We start from the raw sequence: 19,935 nt of genomic DNA, 5'->3' as shown, positions 1-19,935 counted from the left end.
AATTTTGCAGGCAAATGGATAAAACTTGAGAATATCATCCCGAGTGAGGAAAACACAGTCCCTAAATGGCATGCATAGTATGTACTCACTTATAAGTTGATATTAGCCATAAAACACAGTTGCCCATGCTACACTCTAGAGACCCAAGGAAGCTAGACAGGAAGAAGGGCATAAGCAAGAATGCTTGAGTCTCACTTCAAGGGGGAATGGAATAGTCATAAAAAACAGATGGAGGGAGGGAACTGGATGGGAGAAAGGATCAGGAGAGGAGTCGGGGGTTCAGGTTCAGGTGTGGGGAGGGTCAGGGGGATGGCTGGAAGGCCCTGAGAATGAGTAGAATTCTGTAGCTGACAGGGAGTTAAGGAGCATCTCCAGGAATAGATGGATACCTGGGATAAGAAAGGTGCCCAAGCATCAATGAGGGTGTCCTTAGCTGTGACTCACAACATTGAGGATATGGAGCCTGGGGTGGTTGCATCCTATGGCCAGGTAGGAACCATAGTGGAGCAATAAGGACTACCAACCCCCACACAAAACTTTAGGCCTAAAACTTATCCTGTCTACAAGAAATGAAGGGATTGGAGATGGAGCAAAAACTAAGGGAACACGTAACTGATAACCAGCCCAACTTGAGACCCAGCCGATGGACCAGCACTAATTCTGGGACACTACTAATGATACTCTAACGCTTGCAGACAGGAGTTTAACATGGCTGTCCTCTGAGAGACTCCATTCACCAGATGATTCAAACAGATGTGAACACCTCCAACCAAACAGTGGATAGAGCTTGGGTAGTCTTATGGAAGAACAGGAGGAAGGACTGCAGCCCCTAAGGGGAAAGGAACTCCACAGGAAGACTCAACAGAATCAACTAACCTGAACCCTTGGGGCTTTCAGAGATGATCCGCCAACCAAATAACAAATATGGTGAACCTAGGCCTCCCTGCACACATGTAGTAGATGTTCAGCTTGGTCTTCATGTGGATATGCTAACAACTGGAGCAAGGACTACCCCCAAAAGTTGTTACCTGTCTGTGGGATATGTTCTACTAGCTGGGCTGCCTTGTTTAGCCTCAGTGGGAGAAGATGCACCTAGTCTAGCAGAGACTTGAAATGCCAGTGTGGGGAGATACCTGGAGGCCCCCATCAGCTAAGAGGGGGAGGGGGATAAGGAAGGATTGTGGGAGAGGGTAATAGGAGTGGGCAGTGAGCAGTGGGATTTAAATAAATAAATAAATAAATTGATTTATCAAACTAAAAAAAAAAAAGATTCCATCTCACCTCAATAAGGATGATCACTATCAAGAATAAAAACAATAACACAAGCCAGCATGGATATGGGGAAAGAGGAACCCTTATACATTGTTGGTGGGAATGTATAGAAGTACAACCTTTATAAATCTTTACAATAGAAGAAGGAACAAGTTGATATTGGTGAAGAAAGATGGAAAGAGAAGGTTGGTAATTATTGTCTTAGGCAACAAGTGAAGAAACCAAAAGATTTGGGTTTTGTTAATGGATCAGTAAGTGAAATAGTTCGATTATGTTGTTTCAGGATGCAGGGGATATTAGAGAGGCCTGGCTTCTTGCTGCACTTCAGAGGATGATTCTGTCCTAGTATTTCTGAAAATGCCTAGAAATATATAGTTAGGCTCTAAATCCCAGTACTTCGATCTTGAGCAGAGCAAAGTAAAGAGGAAGCACCCTTAATTGGGGATTATGCATGCCACCAGCTGCATCCAGAGCCTCAAGAAGTTTTGTCCCTGTTCCTGCCTGCTTCCTATCCTTCCTAATCTAGAATTCTCTAGACTCCCCTTACATCTCCAAGCCCACTGAGACTTAGCCAAAACCACTGTTGATGTTTTAAAACTACCTAGAAGTAGTGTGGGAGTAGGTAGGTACATTCGTGCATTAATGTGTGCATGTGTGCCCGTGCACGTGTGTGAGTGCATGCATGTGTGCGTGCGTATGCATGTATGTGTGCGTGTGTGTGTGTGTGTGTGTGTGTGTGCGCGCGCGCACGCGCGCGCGTGTGTGTGTTTACGTGTATACTTCTGGTAGTATGTGGGGGTGGGGGTAGAACCTTCATAAAATTCAAATCCAGTAGATTCCAGAGAAGGAAGATTGAGAGTAGGAAAAAACAAAATAGACTTTTTCAAGTCACATACTAAACCCTCCCCAGATATGCCAGTTTAGTGGATGGACTAAGGAAAGTAGACTAGAGAGATGTGGTGACTGGAAATGGTCTGGGACCACTGGCCTAAAGGGTGCCGAGGCCAATATCACTTCTGAGGTGATAGAATTGTTGAGGATCTCCCCTTTTTCTAAATCATTTTCTTTCAGCCTACAAAGAGGCCTGAACTCCCCACAGACGGAGGCTTTGGAGTGCTGCCAATCACTGACCCAAGCCATTCAGCCAACCCACCAGAACACACTGATGACAAGAGGATGCTAATTACCAGAGATTTGTTTTCATATGGAACATGAAACTCTCTCATTATCAGAGGATTTGCATCAGTTAAATTATACAGGTTCTCAATGATGACAGAATCTGCTCATTTTGATCTGGTTGTACTGCATGGATGCCTAACCTCCTAATTGGCAGTAAAATGAAGACCAAAACAAAGTAGTAAATACCAGAAGGAAGGTCAAGAGGAATTTTGGAATATTTTATTTACATTAAATGGATCAAGTAGAAAGGGAGTCCAGGTACAAACAGGAGTACAATCTCTGAGGAGAATTCTCCTGTCAGACCATCTTTAGTGAGGGTCTGCCATATATCAAATATCTAATAAATGTGAGCCCATTAGAGTCTCGCCATCCATTCAATAGTATCCTTTTCAGGATAATTAACCCCAATATCAAGGTCAGGAAATTCAGGCTCAAAAAGGGAAGTGACTTTCTAAGGTCTACAACAGTTCAGTGGTATGTCCGAAGCCCCAAACAGTGCCACTACTGATATACTATTTCTGAACATAAGAGATGATTAATACTACAAGAGAGTAAGAGGAGTTGGCTGGAAGAGGAATCCCAGTGTGGACTTTAACCTCCCCCACCCCGGCTGATTTTCACCTTAGTCCCTGACTTGCTGACCAAAGGAAAAGCTGACTGAGGATGTGCTTTTCATACTCATTTTAATCTAAAATGATTGACACACATTAGATGCTGTGGAGAATAAAAAAAAAAAACCATGGAAGGCCCTTTGAAAAAACGTGGCTGTATTATCTACTTAGTCAGAACCTCTCTGAACACCAGAATTGCATTTCAGGGAAGAGGATGGGAGAAAGCAAGTGCAGACTCTCTTTAAATTGTTCCTAGGTCTTTAATATTCAGAGAAGATTGTTTGTTCTAGGGTTGGGCTAGGGAAGATGGATGGCTGTCTCTGTACCCTCTGGCTGCCTTGCTTCCTGGCTGATGAGATTGCATGTCTGACTATGGTGTCTGTCTGTCTTATTTTTTCCCCCTCAAAGCATTAGGCTTCATATAATTGAAAATACAGCAATCTTCCCAGTTTCAGGGCTATGTCCCTAAGCGAGGGACTAAATCCAGAATTCAAAGGGGAACCACAGCCCATTGATGCAAAGGAGAAAAGTTCAAGAAGGAACAAGTCTGGGTCTCTCTCCCTACCCTGGCAATTTTCTTAACATTTGGGGTGGGGGTGAGGGGAGGGGTTTAATGTGTATGGGTGCTTTGCTTGTATGCATTTCTATGTGCCCCGTGCTTGTAGTGCTCGCAGAGGCCAGAGAGTCAGTCAAATACCCTGGTACAGGAATTAGAAATGGTTTGGAGCCCCGATGTAGGTGCTGGGAATCAAACATGGGTCTTGTGCTTTTAACTGCTGAGCCATCTCTCTAGTTCCAACTCACCATCCTAACTTTGCAGGCAGGTATGATGGGCCTATAGACTGGGAGCCTTGTGAGGGCTGCGGCATAGAGAATATGGATTCATTCGGTACTCTGTGCCCAACACTTTCTCTAAGTAAGCCTGGTGACTAGTTATCAACAAGTGTTTGTCCCAAGGTTTACAGAAATTAGTAACTTATACTCAAGTCACGCACAATAGTGACTGCTTAAACCTGGCTATGAACTCAGGATTGTACTGGATTCTAGAACCCTGCTCAAATTTATTCCATTATTTTACATCTCTAAGTGGGCAAGAAAGACCTATACTTTATTAATTTATTTTTATTCAATTTACAGCCCTATTACTGCCCTCCTCCCCTCATACAGTCCCTCCCCACATTCACTCTACCCTTCTCCACTGAGAGGGCAGTGCCCCCCCCTCTGTATTTCCCCACCCCGAAAGCCCATATTTTCCATAGAGCAGGTCTGGCTTGGTGCACCTGCTTGCCATACACCAGGACTTTGCTCAGTCACAACACTAATCATAGGGGGCACCATCTTCCCATCTACAGCTTCATTCACTTCTACCACTGAGAGCAGAGAAGCTGCTCCGTTCACTAACGACTCTCATGAATTCTGGATAAATGCTGAGTAAATAGATAGATCCAGGCAGAACAGAAGGTATGACTGAAAGTGTCTGCCCTAAAAAGATTCTGGCCTTTTCCAGGTGCTCCATAGCAGTGGACCATTCTGATTTATAGTTTACACTTTGAGGTCCAAATTGCACACCAGCCATAGAGAGAGCTTAATGAATGCTTGCTCATTTCTTGCCTGCATTTTATGAGTGCTCTGCCATAACAAGCCCTTTTTACATTCCAAAGATCCTTTTTATTAGAGCAAAGTGTGTCTGAAGGAAGCCAAAACCATTTTCCTTTGATCAGCATGGTCAATCTCCATCTCCCCTCTTACAATTGTTGTCTGCCGCTTGGAATTCATTTAAACAATTAGTCTCCAGGCTTCCTTATTAGCAGTTTGGTTTGGTATGCTGGCTTGATCCCGGTTCACTCCAAAATAACATGCCATATTGATTTTAAAATGTGGGACCTGCCTTTTTCACATTTATCAACTCTGTCAGATACCAAACTGTTTTCTTCCTGTCAGGGCAGATTAATAATACCCAGCAAGCTTTCTAACAGGTGTAAAACGGCCCCCTCCTTATTGATAGCACATTGTCTTCCGGCCTTTGTTTCGATCTTTTTAAAGTGCTCGATAAATTAATTACCAGTAATTAAATCTTCACATCAAACTGTCGGATTGTGGACATTTGCAGGCTTCAGTATTTATTCTTAGCAGAAACCAAGGCCTTCAGCCTCAAATTGCCAACATGACTTTATCATTAATTCCTTCTCTGCCAGATGAAGGCCATGGAAAGGATATTTTTATTTTAATTTTTAATCTTATAGGCATGTTGACGGTTTAAGTTTTATTTAGAAGTGCCTATATTCCACTGGAGAAGAGGAGACCATAAATGGGAGACTAGCTTGTGCTCAGCAGTTGATTCTTCCATTTATTCTCTCTAAGGCACTAGAGAGCCTAGGAGTCCCTGAAGAATCTGGGGTCAACATGCTTTGCATTATTTAAAAGGGGTGATTACTGATGGTCTGTCTGCTGGAAGGTCATCTACAATGCCAGCTAATAAATCTCCAAAGCTTCCCTGGAACACACACTTGCATCTTTCCCACAAGAATAAAAGCAATCTGTTTGACACTTTATTTATTCATTTATTTCTAAGCCAAAGGAACTACCTTCCTCAATCTAGCTAAGGTGAATTTCAGTCTGCCTTTGGGGCTTTGAATATTGATAGATGCCTTCCCCTTTTGGTTGGTGGGGAGAAGAGCAAAGAACTCTATGAGCGAAACCCAGGGGAGCTATCAATTCTCTCTAGGTGCATTGCCTACAGTATGTCACCTCTATCCATTGTAGTAGAATGAAGAGCTGGATGCTGGAGTTGTACTGAGGACACAGACTATGGAGACAGAGCTAAGACTTAATAAAGTGGCTCTCTCGTTAGCAGGAATTGGAACATGAGGACTGAGCTTGCAGCTCTGTTATAGGCAGCTACTTGAGAAGGCATGTTCATGGTAGGCAACTATGATAAGAGCAGCCTGACTCCCCTAAGTAACCAAAAACTCCTTGATGACTGGAAACATTACACTGCTATCTCTGAGACCTTCTGACCCCACCATCGCTGAACCCTCAGCAGATTCTGGCCCATTGTCTATACACAAGCCTGAGCAATCTGACCTAATGCCCTGCACAGGGGCCTTGAATGCAGTATCAGGAAAGTCCTGTGGAGAGGCCTTCAATTATATGAATGCGGATTTAGTTTTGAAATGAAAGTGGAAACCATTTTCTTTATACTCTGAACGTGCTGGCTCACATACGGTTCACCCATTCTGGATATCAGAACTATGGTTTCTAATGTTTTTTTTTTTTTCCTCCAGAATCATTGTGAGTATGTGGAGTCATCTGTAAGCACAAATCCCAGTGGCCCCATTTTCCTAGACTCTGACTTAGAAGATCTGTATCAAGATTCAGAAACTGGGCCACCCACCCATCTCAAAAATATTAACCCAGAATTGCTCCTGTCTAAAGGAAATGAAGGGACAAGGAGTGGAGCAGAGACTGAAGGAAAGGCCTTCCAGAGACTGCCCCATCTAGGGATCCATCCCATCTGCAGACACCAAAACCTGACACTATTGCTGATGCCAAGAAGCGCTTGCTGACAGGACCCTGGTATTGCTGTCCCCTGAGAGACTCTGCCAGAGCCTGACCAATACAGAGGCAGATGCTCACAGTCAACCATTGGAGTGAGCACAGGGACCCCAATGGAAGAGTTAGATAAAGGACTGAAGAAGCTGAGGGGGGTTAGCAACCTCATAGAAAGAACAACAATATCAACCAAACAGACCCACCAGAGCTCCCAGGAACTAAACCACCACCCAAAAAGTACATATAGAAGGACCTATGGCTCCAGCCACATATGTAGCAGAGGATGGCCTTATCTAGCATCAATGGGAGAGGAGGCCCTTGATCCTGTGCAGGCTCAATGGCCCAGTGTAGGGGAATGATAGGTCAGTGAGGCAGGACTGGGTGGGTGGGGGTGCACCCTCATAGAAGCAGGGTAAGGGAGGGTGAGATAGGGGTGCAGAGGGGAAACAAAGAATGGGGATAATATTTGAAATGTAAATAAGTAAAATAATCAATTTAAAACAAAGAAAGAAAGAAAGAAACTGGAGTTCTTAAAGATCTACTGACCAGATACTCCAATGATCTGAAAGGATTGACCACAAAATGTTGAACTGTGTTGGTTTCTGACACTCACTGAAGCTTAACTGCCTATTCACCAACTCAGAAACTGAGGGCAAGGAGATGGTTTATAAAACACTGTGCAAATAGGCAATGGGTCTGTTGTCCACCTTTCTGCTCTGCTTCTTTCTTGTTAGAAAAGGATGGGGTAAGATGAAACAATAACCTCACATTTTTCTAAATGAACACAGCTGGGCATGCATTTGCAATGGCCCTTGGTAGATCAATGTTGCGGTTTTCCAAATACAGAACTTTTTAATGCATTGAAGTTTCTTGAGTATTAATGCCAGCATAGAACACTCATGTTCTTATACACAATGGCCGTAATCATCAAAAGCCATGAATAACATTGCCAAAAAATAGATCCGCTTTGAAAGGGAGCCAAAAAATGGGTGATTTTGGGACATAAGCCCCACATCTAAAATCCCTTATCAATCATTTTATATTTTTCCATCCTAATTAGATATCTTTGCATTTGGCTGTGTTAGTCTGTGGCCTTTGATTTACAGTGGCAGAGATGCTATCAGGGTGCAGAGATGAGGTGAACTTTCACCACAATCTTAGTGGAGGCAATTACCTTCTAGAGCACCTTCCACAGTGCAGAGGCATTGCCTATGTCAGCTTCTTCTTTTATGAAACTGGAAAGGCTGTGCTTGCTGTTTGAGAAGTAGCCCCAATACTCCAATGCATTATGGGTACATTTCTTTCTATTTGCAGCAAATGGGAGAGATAATTTGAAGTGATAATATGGACTGCCACAGACCTCACTTAACTCCCTACATAGCAAGGCTTGATTGCCTTTATCTTGGTCTACAGCTACCTTCTGGCTTTAGCAGAGCCCAGTAAGCCAGTACTCTTGGGCTAACCAGGTTTTCTCTTAAAAGAACACAGAACTATTTCTATAACAGAACTGCGACTGTGGGTCTTAGGCCAGTTCCTTTGGGGAGAAAAGCACTGGGCTATTGTTTAGAATAGGCACATGCTTGATGAAGAATAATCTGCTCTAATTACCCTTTCATCTACCAGTTACTGCCTCTTAAAAGAGCTCTGCATCAGTGCTGTTGACCAGTCATTGTTTACTTTCAGTCCATTTCAGAATAATCTGTAGTAGTTATGTGTGAGCAATTCTTCAGTATGTGTATTTCTCTAAACACTGGGGCTGACAGAGATGGAACGAATATTACTTTAACTCGCACATTACAGCTAAGGGGACTGCCTACATGAGAGTCATCTGGCTATTAAACAATAAAGAGAAAAGTAAAATAGGTGTCCGCTGAATACCAGTCCAGCATTCCTTCTATATTGATTCCAACATAATAAAGTTTCAAAGTTACAGCCCTAAAGAAAGCATCAAGAAGAGATGCCAGACAGAAGTACTTGTCCCTTTACATCTTGCTGCCTGATAAAACATTTGGAGATGTGGCCTCATTCTGCCTGAACTTAATTGCCATAATGGTGTTCAAAAAGATTTTTTAAGAGAAAGACAATCTTATAATTTCAAGTAGGCATGGATAAGGCAGAACTTAATAGATATGGGCCAACATTAGTTGAAATATTCCCTCATCCATTTTTTTTTTTGCTTTCATCATTTCAGAACCCTAAGGGTATTATTAGTCAAGCATTGGACTGCATGACTTCATAAGGATGAAAAAACTAGACTACAATTAGTACCCACAGATCTGACTTAAAGTTCAAGGTATCAGACTATAAACCATTTCCTCGAAAAGAATCAAGTTCTTCTCCCTCGGGATATGTGAGAAACAACCTGTTCAAAGGGGTTGGGAGGGGGGAGTTGAAACAGGGATCCAAACACCTCCACTGGCTATTTCTAGAGATGCACACTGAGGTGTATCTTCCCAGCTCCAGAATCTACTCCATGCTTTTCATGCTTAGTCAATATTCCTAGGTTGCCCCACTCTAAATGGCATTTTCATTCACTCAGCTTCCCAATCAAAAGTCTGAATGTGATCCCTTCCTCTTCCTTGTATCCTCTCATCCAAGTTACGGTCCAGTATCTGTCCTTGTAGCTCATTGACTTCTCATTCATATTCATTCTCTTCCCTCCCTCTCTCCTTCCCTCCCTTCTTCCCTCCCTCCCCCCTCTCTGTTAGCCTTTGTTTAGACCACAAAAAATGTTTTGTCCTAGGTCACATTCTAAACTTGGTAAAGAGACTAGAACACTGTCTTCAACCATGATTTAATTCTGCTCCTCACAATATAGCCCAGTGTGGTCTCAAACTTTCTGTTTTATAGCAGGCTGGCACAAAAATGTATGATCCTCCTGCCTCAGCCTCCACAGTGCTAATATTGTGCACCACAGCTGACTCAAACATATTTTTTAACTAGCCATTCATGCAAATAGTAGGTTCACTGAGCTATGAACCTTGAAGAGTAGAGGCCAGATATAAATTATCTGTATGTTTCCAGAATGAAAAAAAAACTACCTGCTGCAAATTAGAACCATTAGGAACGAGATGGGCAGCATTCACAACTGTATAGCAGCACCAGCAGAGCTTTGCACCTCTATTGGGACTCAGGGCATTATCTCCAGACCTCATTTCCCCCATCCACTACAATTTATCCTAGCCAGCCAAGCCTTTTGAACACTTCAGTGCTATTGTACACATTTCTTTTATATCCTGTGTTTTCTGGAGCCCAGTCTTCTTTCTCCTTCTCTGGAGAAAGCCTTTTCAAGTGGCTTTCTTTTCTTTCCAGTCAAATTGGCTACAGCAACTCTGTCTTTCTAGACTCCGCCTACAGGCAGAGCCAGTTTGGAATCAAGGCCTCTGCTGAGGCTACAAAGTTAGGTGGTCCTGGTTTAAAGACTGCCTCACATAAGCTACAGTCAAAACTATCTTCTGCATGCATTCTACTTGCATTTTATGTTAACTACCATGGCAAAATTTGTTTCTAGGCAACTATTTTCTTAAGATCTTAGTGAAATATAGACAATCCAAGAAATTGATATGAAATACCAATTGAAAAAAATGATACTGAAGTCCTTCTGCACTCTCCTAGAGATGAAAGAGACAAATTGTGTACATTCTGTAGAATAAAAGAAGTCAATGGCTATAATCTTTGTCCACATTTCCTCACTATCCCTATCTTACTGCAACATCCCAGTGTTTCCTTGGGTCAATGAACATTGAGCTCTACAGTAGACTCTACTGGTTTATGATCCAGGTCCCTAAATTCCCATTTTGAATAAGTGAATGGAAGAGAATCTTTAGAGCACATCAATTAAATATTACTTTATTTTCTAGAGAAGAAAAATTGAAGAATGAATAATTACCTTAACTGCCATTACATAGCAGCATGTTGGCAGATCCTATATCCAAACCAGCCTTTATGCATGACCTCACTACACCTACCACTGAACAAAACAGACCTCATACTCCAGGCTCAAAGCCAAACAAGATTTTCCTATGAGATATTTGAAGTCTGGCCTCTTAGCCTGCATGCACCCTGACTCTGTATTTTTTCCTGTGTTTCTTCAAAACCACTGACATTTAGACTTTTCAATTAGAGAATTGTTCCTTTCTGTCACATCTAAGTTTCTCTGAGTAGCTACTTCTATTCATTTTTACAATGAAATAAAGCCTTTACATTTCACAGCAGTTTTAACACAGAGAAATAAAGCCTATCACACATGATACAATAGATAGTTATAGATAAATAAATCACTTACTTTAGTGTCCAAGAATTCTTGCTGCTTGGTACTGACTTAATAGATCTAGGAGAAAATAAACAAGAGAATTCAATAATGAGTACCTGCTATTTCCAATAAACTTGCCAGGAAACAACTAAGAGGGAAAGAATCAATTTAGATATAAATGACACAACAACCAGGCTGTCTAAGGGAATGCTCAGAACTGCCCCAGCTTTGTCTAAACTTCTCTTCCCTCTCTCGCCCTGCAGCTGCAACATCATGAGGATTCTGTGTTCTGTATCAGTTGTAGGGTCTCTATCTATGCAGGGAACATCCCTCTCTCTTTCCTGCCCTCCCTGGAAAAAGATGTGTAACAATAATAATGATCCTTTTCCATAATGCTGAATTTAGCTCTAATTCAACATTTGGCAAAATGCCTTCACATTTCTCATTGTGATCTTTTTATTTTATTCTTGTCACATAAAGTAGGTATGGAAGGAGTTCTCACACCAGAGAACTGGATGACTGTGAGTGGGTGTTGAGCCTGTCAAGGACAGAGACAGGGATAAGTAGCAAGAACACCAGACACAGTCCAGTCCTGTTCTTTCAACACCATTTCATCACTGAAGGAGACACCCTGTGGCAATCTCTGCTTTGTTCTTCATGATGAAATTTATGAGCTTATATGTTTTAAGAGAAGCAATGAAAAGGTCACAGGTTGGCATTAATTTAATCCGGAGTTGGCAATATGAAGCTTTAAAAAGAGATCATGAGACTGAATTTATTCATTTCTCTTTTCTGTTTGATGATGCAGTGAGAAACCATGTAGACCCTAAGATGACATTTCCCAGGAAAAAAATCTGGGCACCAAAGCTTTGAAATTAGGAATATGGCTTTGAAGGCCAGACAGCCAAATATCAGCCCTTTTATGCTATCTATACAAGAAGTCTACAAATGGTAGTCCATCAGCTTAAAGTGGTGAAAATGTAATCAGGATTTATTTATTATGTGAAAAAATCCTATTTTCAATTTAAAAAGCAACCTTTCATTGACATCAACATGGATGCCAGTTTATGGCTGACATATAGTCACATATTTTGCACAACAATAGCACACATGAGTAGTTGTATCAGAAACTACAATATTTACTTCCTGGTCCTATATGGAAAAAATGTTGGCCTCACTGTTAGACAATGTAAATGCAGCCCAATTTTTCACAAAACGCTCATCTGTCCATTATGCAGGAGTTAAGTCCAGAATACAAATTGCTGTAACTTAAAAGAAGAGTAAACATTGTTGAAAGTCCCCAAGTAAGTCTGTGGGGTGTGGATAGGACCCGGAGTTTGAATAAGCATTTTCTTGCCTTGTTACTCTTTATGACCTTGTTCTTTAACCTTCATTACTTTTACAATGAAAAACCTATTACTATGATTTGTAGCTATCTACAATTCCTGGCAGGCTTCTGTCTTCATCACTCATAATATAATGTCCCCCTTAGTGCCAAAGTGCTAAAGGATAATGAATTCAGTATCTTTTAGCAGATACTTCCGAGATTAGGAATGTGTCTTTACTGTAAATTTCCCATTTCCATCTTGTTCTTTCAATGAAAATTACCAACAGATTACCAATGTAGGATTTGGTTTGTGGGGGTTTTCTGAAGTGTGTCTATATGCAAACATGGGGTATATGGGGACCAGGGATCTCTAAACAGCTATTTCCTGCACAATAATTCAAGTAGTGGGTCTATACATCACATGACACAGACATGTCCAGAAGTGATATTTTAATAGCTACCTAGGCATCTTGTGGTTTCCAGCTAAATTGAGGAATGACATTAAACATCACTACTGGATCTTGTCTAAAAGAGGCAGTATCTTCATGAGCATTGGATGTAGGTAGAGGAGACTATGAAGAGATGTGAACATAAATGTCTCCTAGGAGCTTAAATATTTTGCTGTCCCCTATGATAGTATTAATTTCCTAGTGCTTCAGTAACAAACTACTTCAAAGTGTATGATTTAAACAATAGACATGTACTGCCTACTGCCTCTCGATGTTAAATATCAGAGATCAAAGCTGTAGTCATGTTGGGGGAGTCTGAGAACCTAAAAGGATAAATTTACTCCAGGCTTACTGCAAAGTTCCTAGCACTTTAGTTGTTTTTATTGCAATTTTACACTCACTTGTACATCAATGAAAATTTATACTGAAATCTGTCCTTATGTATAAGGAAATTGTATCAGATTTATGCCTCACATTAGTCAAGCACAAACTTGCCTTCATTACTCCTATCTGTTAAAAAAAAAACTATTTATATAAGGCCAATTTCTGGGGCTAGGCTATTAACACATGAATGTGAGGAAGAAGCATAATCCAATGTAGATCAATTTCTCACCATTTATCTCTTTTATATTTTTCTTGCCCCTACCTCTTCAAGGATGTACTTCTGTACCTTAAATTCTATACATGTCCCAACACCACTACAAGTTGGCTTAAGACATAAGCAAAGCCATAGAACATTAACGTATATATTCAATCATTACTATAATATATAATCATTATATATGTGTGTATATAATAAATATATAATATATTATATTATAATATAATATATAATATATTACATAATATATAATATATAATATATAATATATAATATATAATATATAATATATAATATAATATATAATATATAATATATAATATATAATATATAATATATAATATATAATATATAATATATAATATATAATATAATATATAATATAATATATATATGAAATTACACTCTGTGATATTCAATGGCTGCTTCAGTAAGACAAAGAGAATACCATAAGTATTCAAAAGTATACAATAACTTCCATATGTTTATTGTATGCACCACATTACACAACCTGATCTATAGAATGGACAATCAATAGTAACCCTTGCAATCATTTACTCATCAGAACTTCAACACTGAGGTTCCGTTGGTCTTAAAGCAAAGAAGGTCAAGACAGTACTGTGGCATAGCTACATTTCTTTGTCAAATGTTCAGCATCTACAGATTTTATGCAGTCTTTGGGGGAATGTTACAGATTCAGAAACTATGACAAGAACATTTACAATGTCATGGAAAATAATTCGAGTGGTAGAGACTGAGAGGATACAAAATTGGGACTCAAAAGGGAAAAGAAGCTCAATTCCAGTAGCAATAGGAACTGGGAGAGGAGGGAAAACGAGTACAGAAATGAAGTGATAAGAGTAACTGACTGAAAAACAACACTGTAACTCTATTCCAAACTTTAGGAATATATTGTTATAAATTAGCTCAGGTGTGAATTTTAATTTACCTCTTGCACATCTGCCTAGCTCTATCCCTCTTCATGTAAGTACTATATAGTACTGAATATTTAATTACATGCTGCTCAGTACTTTCAATTGATATTTCTCTTGATTGATCAATTGGTTTGGTGAATGAAAGATGACTATCACATAGTTTTTTTTTAACATTCTCATTGTTAGCATAATGATAAAACACATAGTAACTTCTCCATAATGTCTGTAGATTTTAAAGGGGAATGAGTTGCTCAAGCTTTGTAGGAGAGTATCCATCCTTACAGAATAACTAGTAAGTTTATTGTACTGGTGCTGAGCATGAAGGAGAATTTCTGTATAAATGGAGAAACACTGTATGAGAAGGTACCATGAGCCTGGTACCATTTCAAAAGGCACAGTATTCGCCACGGTACACTCAAATTAGTTCAATAGTAGTACTCCTCCTGTTCTTAGTATTTACCATGTGCTAAGTGTTATGCTAAATGTTTTACATACATAAATTCATCTCATCTACCACCACCTATATATTAAATGATACTATTCCCATTTTCCAGGCAATATATTGAGGATAAAGAATTGAAGTAATTTGTCCATAATGTCAATAGGAGGTGACAGTTTGACTCTAGAGTTAAATATATACTGAGCAGTTTTGACTTGTATTTAATTTAGTTGATAAGATGAAATGGCTTGGAGACATAGAGGAGGATAACTTTATGTAGGAGTCACATTGATACACTTTCCTATCTCAGATCTTCAGCTCAAGCAATACATGACATTACACAAGTAAATTTCTTTCTCTGACTTTCAGCATCCTCACTTGTAAGATTAATAAGAAAAGTGCCAGCCACAAAATGGGATTTAGGAAAATCAAATAAATACAGGTAATACACACAATACAGTACCTGGCAGAGATGCAAACATATTAGCATTTTGATGTTGAATACATGTGCTAAACAGACAGTTGCCTGAGTGATATAATCATTGGCTAGTTCAGGAACAATACACGCTAAATACTAAGAAGTAACACACCTCTTATTTTGGGAGATTTTGTTTTTCCTTTTTCTTTTTGTTTTTAAGATGATGTTATCTTTTAACAGGCAATGATACCCCCATTAAGAGCTAACAAATAAGAGGCCCAGGACTAGGACTAGGTACCTCTTCTTGAGTTGTTATCCAGTAGGGTCCTATAGGCTGCCAAATATCACAGGTTTTTGCCATTGTTCTAGGTTATTCTCCAGAACTTAACAGTAAGACACTATTGCTAAAGACCCAACATGCTTCAATCATAGAACATGATTCAATTAAGCTAGCATAGACCTGAAAGCTTCATCTCTATTAGCTAACTAAAATGCTAAAGGGTGCTTTGCCAGCTACCAGAGGATAAAGGTAGTCACCATTCTTCCCCAGATGTGAACCTTGTGAGGTACAATAGTGACCTCCTTGGAAAGACAGCCACTGGTATAATAGTGGCCTGAACGTCATGGGTGTAAACAACTATTTTCTGATGGTATTTAAGTTCTACTCTACAAAATGAAACAAATAACTGGCACCATTATTAGGCCAAAATCCTATGTCAGGACAGACATTAGGTGCTAGGAGAAGAATCTACTACTATTATTGTGCTAAATATACATAGAATTAAACCAACTACTAGCAAGTAATCATTATACCCATTATTCAACTCATCTCCATCAGAGAAGCTTCTTTTTTCAGTAGATGGATATTAACACAGAGACCTACCTACGACTTGTAACTTGTATATGTTCAGAGAATAAGAGAGTGTGGAGGGCTCCGCCTGTCAAGTCTCTGCAGTCACTGTGTAAGAGGGGACAGAAGGATCAGAAGAGCCAGGGCAAGTAGATGACAATGAAACAGTGCTTTCCAGATACAACAGGGATGCTGTATATATAAACTCAGTGTTTATGACAACACCTAAGACCCGTGCACATTCAAGCCATGCAAAATACCTATAAGTCACAAAGTTTTATCCCCTGTGACAGAAAATGAATGTCTAGTTAGATAACTATCCTTAGAGGAAAAACATGTAAACATCTCTGTTGTAAAACTTTTTTATTCAATATATGATTTGAATTTATGATTTGAAATTTTACTGAACTTTTGGGGGGAAAAGTGTGCTTGGTAAACCCATGTGATATATTTCGGTAGGAAAAATACAAAAAACCCTAGGAATGATTGCATGGCATTACATCAGAGCAAGAGGAGAGAGCAAGACAAGGAGAAGGGGAGAGCAAAATTAGGAGGAGGAAGAACAGCAGCATAGAAGAATTTAGAAATTAAGAGAACAATGTAGAAATTAAGAAGGCTACTTAGAAATTTAGAGAGCATATAGTTTGATAGGATTCTCCCCCTTTTACTTTTCCTTAGAAATAAAAATTAGAATCAATTTTTAAAGTGACTCCTTTTTTTTCTTCCTGCTAGCAACTATCCCTAGGTGACAAGGAGGCAGATAAACTCCCAGCCTTAGGGCCTGCATTGAGGACCTGTGAAGAAAAGAACAAAGGACCTCTTTCCTTAATCCCCTGCTGTGAATATTCAACCACAAGACTGCTGCTTCTGGCTTCAGAGTTACTTAAAATCAGGACAGGTAAATGTTCTTATTAAGTAAAAAAAGCAACCCTAACTACTTGCAAGACCATGTCTTGCCCATGCCGACACTCTTCCCCCTTTGGCTACCTTTTAAGAAAGGACTGGAGCTCCAAAGCTGGCCTCTGGCACAAAACATTAGCAAAATTAGAGTTATGAAGTAGCAACAAAATAACTTTATGGTTGTGGCGTTCAGCAAAACATGAGGAACTATGTTTAAGGATTACCGCATTAAGATGATAGAAAACCATTGATCTCTTGGAGTAATGAAAAGAAACAAGATCAATTATTTTCTGGGATCTCATAGGACCCAGCATAACAGACAACAGAATGTAAATTTGCTACTGTTTCTTACAAGCAGAGAGAGAGAGAATAGTTTGTAATTTGTAATTAGTCCAGTAATTGTTACTGGACGGTGGCTTTGTTTATCCCTACTCCTTCTTACAGCAAGGAGAGGGAAAGAGATCAAAGCTTATAAGGCATAACTGAACCAGCGGAGTATTTTTTTTAATATTTTATTTACTTACATTCCAGGCATTGCCTCGCTCCTGGTCCCCCCTCCCACAGTTTCTCATCCTATTCTTTCTCCCTCTTGCCTCTGAGAGGATACTGGCCCCAACCCCCACCAGCCCTCCCTCTTCCCTTGGGCCTCAAGGATTAAGTAAGTTTTCTCCCACTGAGGTCAGTCAGCCAAGGCTACATCCTGCTACATTTGTGCCTGGGGCCTCAGATGAGTCCAGGTATGCACCTGGTTGGTGGCTCAGTCTCTGGGAGCTCCCTGGGGTCAGGGTTACTTGAGACTACTGGTCTTTCTATGGGGTTGCCCTCCCCTTCAGCTCCATCAAACCTTCCCCCTAATTCAACCATAGCCCCCCCACCCCACCCCACCCCCGACTTCAGTTCAGTGATTGGGTGTAAGTATCTGTATCTGTCTCAGACAGCTGCTAGTAGGTCCTCTCAGAGGACAGCCATGCTAGACTCTTGTCTGTAAGCACATCATAACATCAGTAATCTCAGGCTTTGGTGCCCCATCATGAGATGGATCCCAAATTGGGCTGGTCATTGGGCCTCGCTTCCTTCATACTCTTCTCCATTTGTGTCCCTGTAGTTCTTTTTGAAAGAAACAGTTCTAGGTCAGAAATTTTGACTGTGGGTTAGTAATCCATCCCTCCACATGAGGCCCTATCTATATACTGGAGGTGGAATCTTCCGAGTTCCCTCGACCCATTGTTGGGCATTTTGGCTAAAGTCACCCCCATTGAGTACTGACAGTCTCTCATCTCCCAGGTCTCTGGTACTTTCTAAAGGGTTCCCCTGAGGCTGCATATTTCCATTCATTCTCCTTGCCCTCTGGCCTTCTCTCCTGTCTGCTCCCCCTATACCTGTTTCTGTTTGTGTTTTCCCCTCCTCCTTCCCTCTCCCACCAAGATCCTTCCCTCCCTCTGCCTCCTGTGATTATTTCCTTCTCCTTTCTAAATAGAATTGAAGCATCCTCACTTGGGTCTTTCTGCTTGGTACACTTCTTTTAAGTTTAGTGGGTTGTATCCTAGATATTCTCTACTTTTTGGCTAATATCCACTTATCAGTGAGTACATACCATGTATGTCCTTTTGGATCTGGGTTACTTCACTCAGGATGATATTTTCTAGTTCCATCTATTTACCTGAAAAATTCATGATGTCCTCATTCTTAATAGCTCAATAGTATTACATTGTGTAAATGAACCACATTTTCTGTATCTATTCTTTGGTTGAGGGACATCTGGGTTGTTTCCAGCTTCTGGCTATCACAAACAAGGCTGCCATGAACATAGTGAAGCACATGCCCCTGTGGCATGGTGGGGACAACTCTTGGGTATATGCCTAAGAGTGGTATAGCTGGGTCTTCAGGTAGATCTATTTTCAATTTTTTGAGGAATGGCAGATTGATTTCCTGAGTGGTTGTACTGTAGTGAGCCGCTGTGGCTGCACACGTGCGTTTTTCCAACATGGCGCTGGCCACATGTTTCCCCAGCAATAAACAATCATTCTGCGCAGCTGCTAGGCAGAAAGAGCGCCAAACCACTGGCCTATCCCGAGGCGTAATATTGGGTAGTGAGCAAGCAGCCATTCAGGAGTGAATACGTCACTCTAGGGTGTATTTAAGGGACCCTCTTCCGGTTTCTTGGGTCTTTCCGCTTTATCGTGTGCAGTAGTAAAAAGTTCCTCGTGGCAGTAAACCCGACTATCGCCTCCTGTCCTTATTCGCGGGCGAAAAGGGATTTTGGGGGCGCGCGTTACAGTTGTACCAGTTTGCAATCCCACCAGCAATGGAGTAGTGTTCACATTCTTGACAACCTGTGCTGTCACTTGAGTTTTTGATCTTTGCCATTCTAATAGGTGTAAGGTGGAATCTCAGGGTTATTTTGATTTGCATTTCCCTAATGACTGAGAATTTTGAACATTTCTTTAAATGCTTCTGGGCCATTCAAGATTCTTCTGTTGTAAATTCTCTGTTTAGCTCTGTACCCCATTTTTAAATTGGGTTATTTGATTTTTTTTGTAGGTTAACTTCTTGATTTCTTTATATATTTTGTACATTAGCCCTTTATAAGATATATCCAGGATAGCCCAAACAATTCTCAACAAAAAAATCTTCTGGGGGAATCACCATCCCTGACCTCAAGATGTACTGTAAAGCAATAGTGATAAAGACCACATGTTATTCGTCGATCAATGGAAATAAACCCATACACCTATGGACACTTTATCTTTGACAGACAAACCAAAAACGTACAGTAGAATAAAAAAAAAAAGCATCTTCAATAAATGGTGTTGGTCTAACTGGCATTCTGTATATAAAAGAATAAAAATAGATCCATGTTTATCACCTTGCAGAAAGCCCAAGTCTAAGTGGATCAAAGACCTCCACATAAAACCAGATACACTGAATCTAATAGAAGAGAATATAGGAAAGAGCCTAGAACTCATTGGCAAGGGGGAAATTTCCTGAACTGAAAACCATTGGCTTAGGTTCGAAGACCAAGAATTGATAAATGGAACCTCATGAAACTGAAAAGCTTCTGTACAGCAAAGGATACTGTCAATAGGACAAATCGGCAACCTACAGACTGGGAAAAAAAATCTTCACTAACCCTACAACCAATAGAAGGCT

Source organism: Arvicanthis niloticus, chromosome X (assembly GCF_011762505.2).
Source record: "Arvicanthis niloticus isolate mArvNil1 chromosome X, mArvNil1.pat.X, whole genome shotgun sequence".
Taxonomy (NCBI): domain Eukaryota; kingdom Metazoa; phylum Chordata; class Mammalia; order Rodentia; family Muridae; genus Arvicanthis; species Arvicanthis niloticus.
This window is presented reverse-complemented; position numbering follows the sequence as displayed.